Source organism: Lissotriton vulgaris, chromosome 8 (genome assembly GCF_964263255.1).
Source record: "Lissotriton vulgaris chromosome 8, aLisVul1.2, whole genome shotgun sequence".
In the NCBI taxonomy this organism is placed as follows: domain Eukaryota; kingdom Metazoa; phylum Chordata; class Amphibia; order Caudata; family Salamandridae; genus Lissotriton; species Lissotriton vulgaris.
The window spans coordinates 1,001,964,198-1,001,971,285 of record NC_141696.1 but is presented as its reverse complement, the minus strand read 5'-3'; positions in this window follow the sequence as shown (position 1 = coordinate 1,001,971,285).

Genomic DNA, 7,088 nt, shown 5'->3' with positions numbered 1-7,088 from the left:
ATCAAGTTTTTGACCCCAATTGACAAGAACCTCATTAATTTTGTTGTTGCTTGTATGACCAGTGTGTGGATCAAAGTTCAATCCGAGGTATCTCTCACTTTCTCCTGGATGAATATTTTCAATATTTTCTTTTTCAAATTGCCATGGTTTACAGTTGTTAACCAGGATTTTATCTTTATGGTGACTGATATAAAATCTATGTGTCTTTTTCACATTAAGTTGTAATCCTGTGGTTTTGCTGAACTTTTCAATGATTTTCAGATTTGTACTCATTCCTTCCCAGGTACTGCTGAGTACTGCGATGTCATCGGCAAAGGCGAGAGCGGTGATTTGCTCAATAAGACCATCTGATCCAAATGTGTAGCCCTTGCCATTTTTCTGAAGATCACAGATCAGAAGATCCATGGCAATGTTAAATAGTAATGGGGATAAAGAGTCACCTGTTTGACCCCAGATTTCATTGTTATTTCAGGAGTTGATTCGTTGTTCTTCCCCTTGAAATATGTTGTTGAGTCAGTGTATAAGTCTTTTATTATGTCTCTGATGTGTGATGGAACTCTTTGCCTTGCGAGACTCTGTATAATGTGACCATGGCTGACAGAGTTGAAGGCTTTCGATATATCAATGAACACAACTGCTAATGAGTGACTGTTTTTTCGTGCCCCCTTTATGATATTTTGCAGGAGAGTCAGATTCTTGAGACAACCTCTCACCTTCATGAAGCCTTTTTGTCTCGTATTCAATTCAACAAAAAATGAGTCTTTTCGTTAATATTTTTGTGAATAACTTCATGAATGCTGTACTGATGGTAATTGGAGGCCAGTTACTGATTTTATTAAGTTCACTAATCGGTACATTCTTGGGTATCAAAATTGATCGGTTCTTTTTGATAATTTCTGGTACTCTTCTCATCATCAACCAAGACGATAGAATTCTGGGCAGCAGTCTTGGTTGTTTGCTATGTACTTTATATAAGTCATTCAGACCAATCTCATCAGGCCCCACTGCTTCCTTTAAATTGGAGTTTTGAAAGGCATGAGTTATTTCAAGCAGTGTTATTTCTTTACATAGATTTCTAATTTCATAATCCTCTGGTATCCGATCAATCAGCATGAAATTAGGATTTTTTTTGTTTTCTTTCTCAATTATGTTTTTATAGTATTGAAAGATTTCATCAGCATTGATTTCGCGAATGGCATCTTCTGCCCCATCAGTGATTATCCTGGCAATTTTCTTTTTGTCTTTTTGAAACATTGCCTGGTATTCTTTATAGCTGCCCTTTTCTTTGGCATAATTTTTCTTGTGCGTCCGATTAAGCCTTCCGTTTTTCTTGTCCTTTTTTGTTATCTTGTTCTCTACTGAGGCATTCTGGTGCTCATCTTGAGCAGAGTTCACAGGTTCATTATTGAGTTCTCTTGCTGGTTCATTTGTTGGTACACTTGCTGGTGTAGGACTTATATCAGTGGTGTTTTCTGCAATATAAGTCACTACCTCATCCATCAGATCCATAGCAGCATTGTGTTGCTCTACGTTTTGGGTGTACTTCTCGATTTCTGTGATTCTGTATTCCAGTTCATCAAAGATCTTGATTTTTTTGCGCACGTTTGCGGTTGATAAAGTCTTTGCGCTTTTCTGTTGTTACTTCCATTGTAACCTCTGGTTCATCGCAAGAGTCATTTTCCGAAACATTTGATGCTTGCAGTACATCTTTTGTGGATATTTTGCTTTTATCTCTTTTTTTTCTGCAATTTGTTTTCTGTTTTTATTGTCAAAATGTGGAACCATCAGCGCAATAATATTCCTCTTATTTTCATATACTTTTTCCAATTCTGCTAGTAGCAGTATTTAATCCTGTGACCATAATTTTGACGGTTTGCTGCTTGCTAGAGGTGCTAGTCTAGCCTCATTTTGCGCTCTTGGTTGAGCATGCCGAGCATGTTGAGAAACACAAATTTTTGTTCCAAATCTGAGGTCACAGAAGCTGCATAGGAATGTCAGCTCTCCTTTTTGAGGTCTTCCTTTACATTTGGCATAATGGCATGCAATATTGTGGTATTCGACTTCTTTATCACATTTTGAACAGTACGTTTTAAGATAGAAGCCTTTGTGTTTTTTGGAGACATGTTTTCTCAGTTCTTTAAAAGTTCCCATTATGTCTCCACATAAGTCACATTTATATTTGTCATTAAATCATGACACCATGTCATAGGAATCATTAAGCTGGAGATACAGAGACAGCATTCTAGATCCTGTTGTGCGATTATCGCATTAAATCACTTAAATAATGCCTGACAAGAGTGGAAACAGTTTAATCATCCTAGCGTGAGACCGCCATCTCTACATTTGAAATAAACATTCATCTTGAAGTATCTATGTCTGCTGGCATTTCCTACATTATACTTCATTACAATTTGGCGACGAGGATGGGATATTACACTTTGGTTCAGTGACATAGATATCAGGAGAGGAAAATGAAGGAGGAACAACACGAGAATGCAAAGGCGACTTGGGTGAAACACCAGCGCGAAGGGAATTTACAAAGTTAAAAGGAAATTACATCATTACAATTTGGCGACGCTTTAGCCACAGCAAAGAATCCACTTGGATAAGAAGCACCTCTTTTAAACAAAAACTTCAAGGGAAGAATATATCTACAAGAAAATACTTTGTTTTTGCTGAAGGAAAACAGGAAACATTTTGTTTCTTTGAAGATAAACAGGCCTGTATATTTTCACTTATATGCTGATTATGAACGCAGGATAAATAGTTTTCGCTCTGAGCATCTCGATTATACATTATTCGTTTATCTTAATGAGAAAAGACTGTGCAAGATCGCCTGTTGTGCGATTATCGCATTAAATCACTTAAATAATGCCTGACAAGAGTGGAAATAGTTTAATCATCCTAGCGTGAGACCGCCATCTCTACATTTGAAATAAACATTCATCTTGAAGTATCCATGTCTGCTGAAGAATTGTCACTCCTTTTAACGTGTGCATATCACGGATAAGCATTGAAAAAAATTAATTCATTTTAAAAAATCGAATTTTCCCATATGGCATGTGCAGTTCCTGTGTATGTGTGAAAACTTTAGCAAGATAACTTAAAAACGACTTCTTGAAGTTCCTTTTGTAAAAATAACTTCCTGATGTTCCTTTTAGTGTAAGAGTCAGCGTTCTAGTTGTTGTACAGGATGTCACTCAGGAAAATCAAGCACTTCATGTAGTCCTTCCTCAATTGTCACTCTTTTAGTATTACCCAGGACAACTGAAGAGACCGTGATTGAGTGAGGAAAAAATGCCCCTCACATGAAGTAATTTGATCGTTCTTATTTGGCTGAGTGAGTAATTTCCTTTTAACTTTGTAAATTCCCTTCACGCTTGTCACACTGTAGGCTTTGTTTCCTTTTTATTTGCCCAAGGGAAAGCACATCCGGCAGACTTTTATGTCAATATCATCTTTGCGCTTCACTCGAGGCGCACAGCTGACTTTGCTTATTTCAGAGAGTCAACCTCGCGCTTGAGTAGACGCGCACGGCTGGGTTTGTTTAGACAATAACAGTAGAGAATGTTAACCACGCGTTTCCATAGATATGGGCAGTGGGTTATGTTTACTTTTGAAATGCAATAAAAGATTCACTGCTTCCTCGCGCGAACATCTACCTACACATATAGTCCCCCCAAGATCAAGACGATTTAGATGAATTTGAACTAGCAGTTAAGAAATTAGAGAAACAATTTGATGTACAACCAAGTTTGATTGTTAATAGACACAAGTTTTTCACAAGGCATCAGATGCAAGATGAATCCATTGATACTTATGTTGCTGTTTTACGTATGTTGGCAGCAGAATGTGAATTCGAAAATTTCACAGATCAACTTATACATGATCAAATAGTTGCGCGTTGTTGGGATGAAAAAGTACAAGAAAAACTGCTCACTATGAGAAATCCTAATCTTGCTGAAACGATTGACATAGTGAAGGGAATTGAGGTTTCACGTAAGGCACGCAGAGAACTCTTCCGTAAGGAAACCTTTGGTGTGTCTGTGGTGAATGAAAGTACAGTCTCAAAGCAAAACAATAATTTTAAATAAGTGGTTAAAAAAATATAACAAATAGTTTTTTTTCACAGAAAAACATTGTTTCAGGTGCGGGAATCCAAAGCATGGATCTAATGGTAGACCATGTCCTGCGAGGAGTGTGAAATGCAAGGAGTGTAACAAAATTGGTCATTTTGCGAAGGTTTGTCAAACACCAAAAGATAAAATAAATTCTGTCTTTGATGATGATCAGGGCGACAGCTCAGAAGAAGAACAGATTTGTTCAACGGGCATTAGAGGTATGATTGTGTTGGTTCAAGACGATGAATCTTACTGTGTAGATCCTTATGAACACATCGAAATTGATGGTGAAAATTTGAGATTACTGATGGACTCTGGTGCCAGAATGACAATGATAACTGATGAACTGTTTGATGAAGTGTGGGGTAAATGTATTCTTTTTTCCCCCTGATAGGAATCCTGTCACATATGATGGAAGAAAGATTGAACTGTCAGGGTATTTTGAATGTCAACTCAAATTTAAGGGGCGTTCTATTTTTGGAAAAATCTGTCACAAAAAAAGGCCTACACATACTTGGCTGGTATCACCAAGGTCTATTTGGAATGACCCTGACACCTGGGAGAAAAGTACAAGTGTCTTTAGTAACTGATGATGAGGAAAATGGGGATACAGTTGAGAAATGCGATAATAGCAGTAAATGGTGTGAGAAATTCCCTAAAGTTATTGGTGACAAATTAGGGAAAATAAAAAGATTCCAGCATAAAATTAAAGTGCAGGATAATGTGACACCAATAAAACACAAGTTGAGAAATGTACCCTTTAGTGTACGTCAAGATTTAGCAGATCTCCTCAAAGAAATGTGTGCTGATGGAGTTATAGAACCTATTGAATCATCTTTATGGTTAAGTCCTTTAGTTATTGCAAGAAAAAAATGGGAAATTGAGAGTCTGTGTTGACTTAAGAAGTCTAAACAAAGTAATTTGGGTTGACTCTCATCCATTACCCAGGATTGACAACATCATTAGTACATTTTCCGGTGCTAGGGTATTTTCAAAAATTGACCTAGCATCTGCAAATCATCAGATAGTATTAGAAGAATCGTCAAGACCTCTCACGGTGTTTGTATTTCCCATGGGCTCTTATCAATTTAAACGGATGCCTTTCGGGCTTTCATCGGCGGCATTAGTCTTCCAACGGGTATTAAAGAATGTATTGGAAGGAATTGAGGGGGTAGTAACCTTTCAAGACGATATCTTGATCGCAGAAGAGAATCAATCCTCTCATGACAAACGCATGTGTCCGGTTTTAGAGAGATTTCAAAAGTTTAAGGTTGTTGCAAACCGCGAAAAGTGTGAATTTGGAAAGTATTCAATAGAGTATCTAGGTCATGTAATCTCAAAACAAGGGGTTGAACCTATACCAGGTTTAGTTGATGTCATAACTAAAGCTCCTACACCGAAAACTAAAGAGAATGTGGCGTCATTTTTAGGACTTTGTGAACAAAGTTCATTCATAATTCTTCAGCAAAAACTGTAATATTAAGAAAGAAAACATTTTTGTGGGGAAAAAATTGTCAGGAGGAGTTTGAGGGTTTAAAAAAAGAAATAAGTTCAGCTGGTGTTCTCGCACCATTTGATCGCTCACAAGAGTGCATCATCACTGTAGATGCAAGTAGGTGCCACTATCGCACAAATGAAAGGCAAAAGTGAAGCAACAATTGGGTTTGCTTCGAGGTCCCTAAGGTCTAACGAGAACATTTTTTCAGTTATCGAAAAGGAACTTTTGAGTTGCTGTTGAAAGGTTTAAGTGCTTCATTTGGGGCAGAAAATGTATGCTTAAGACTGACCACAAACCCTTAGCCAGCATTTTGAGTTGAACTACTATAAAAGACCACACTCCAAGAATAGCAAGATTGAGCTCAAAATGACTGCAGTACAACTTCACCATTGAGTACATACCAGGCGGTAAGAACATAAGGGCAGAGTATTTATCTCGTTCACCATTGACTTTTACTGATTACCCCAAAAATTGCAATGAAAATGACGAAGAATGTTTGTTGCAAGTGTTGACATCTGTCATGATACTACTTTCAGTGAACATGAATGGTTTTCTGAATCAATGAAAGATATGGAATTGGAAAATGTTAGAAAGTATGTTATGTCGGGTTGTCCTAAAGAAAAAACACTTCCTCACAATTTGCAACCTTATTTCAAAATAGCTGATGAGTTGTCTATTGAAGAAAAAGGAATGCTGGTGCGGGGAGACAAATTTATCCCACCGGTTTCCTTGAGAGAGAGAATTATCATGTATGGTCATGAGGGACATTTGGGTCAAACCATAACTAAAAGGAAAATCAGGGATATTTATTGGTAACCCGGAATGGATTCCGCCATTGTGGCCATTGTCCGCGGATGTGTAGTTTGTGCAACTAGTGACAAAGGTTTAAAAACTGAAGCAGTTCCTTTACAGCCTGTTGAGTTACCAAGCACTGTTTGGTCAAAGCTTGCTATAGATTTTATTGGGCCTTTTGACACTCCCCCAAGGAAGCTAAAGTTTGCTATCGTAGTTGTTGATTACTATAGCAAATGGTGGGAAGTAAATTTTGTAGAAGAACCCAATACTCTTAGTGTCATCAAGTGTTTGAAAAACTTATTTCTAAGAGCAGGTTTTCCTAAAGAAATTGTCTCGGACAATGGTGTCCGGTTTGTGTCAAAAGAGATTAAAGGTTTTCTTGATAATAATGCGATCAAACACAAGTGCGTAGCCTTATATCATCCTCAGGCCAATGACCTTGTAGAGAAAATGAATCGCACATTAGTTGAGTGTATTCAATGGGGGATTCAAGCAAGTTCGATATTTGTAAATCTGTTGAGGAAATGCTGTGGTCTCATAGATGTGTCCAAATGTTGTTTCTGTTATTTCGCCATTTGAGGCTTTGCGAGGACGACCACCTGCCTCAAGACTATGCCCTGCCTGGTTAAGAAAGTGTCAACATAAAAATGACCTCAGAATCGAGGTGGTGACCA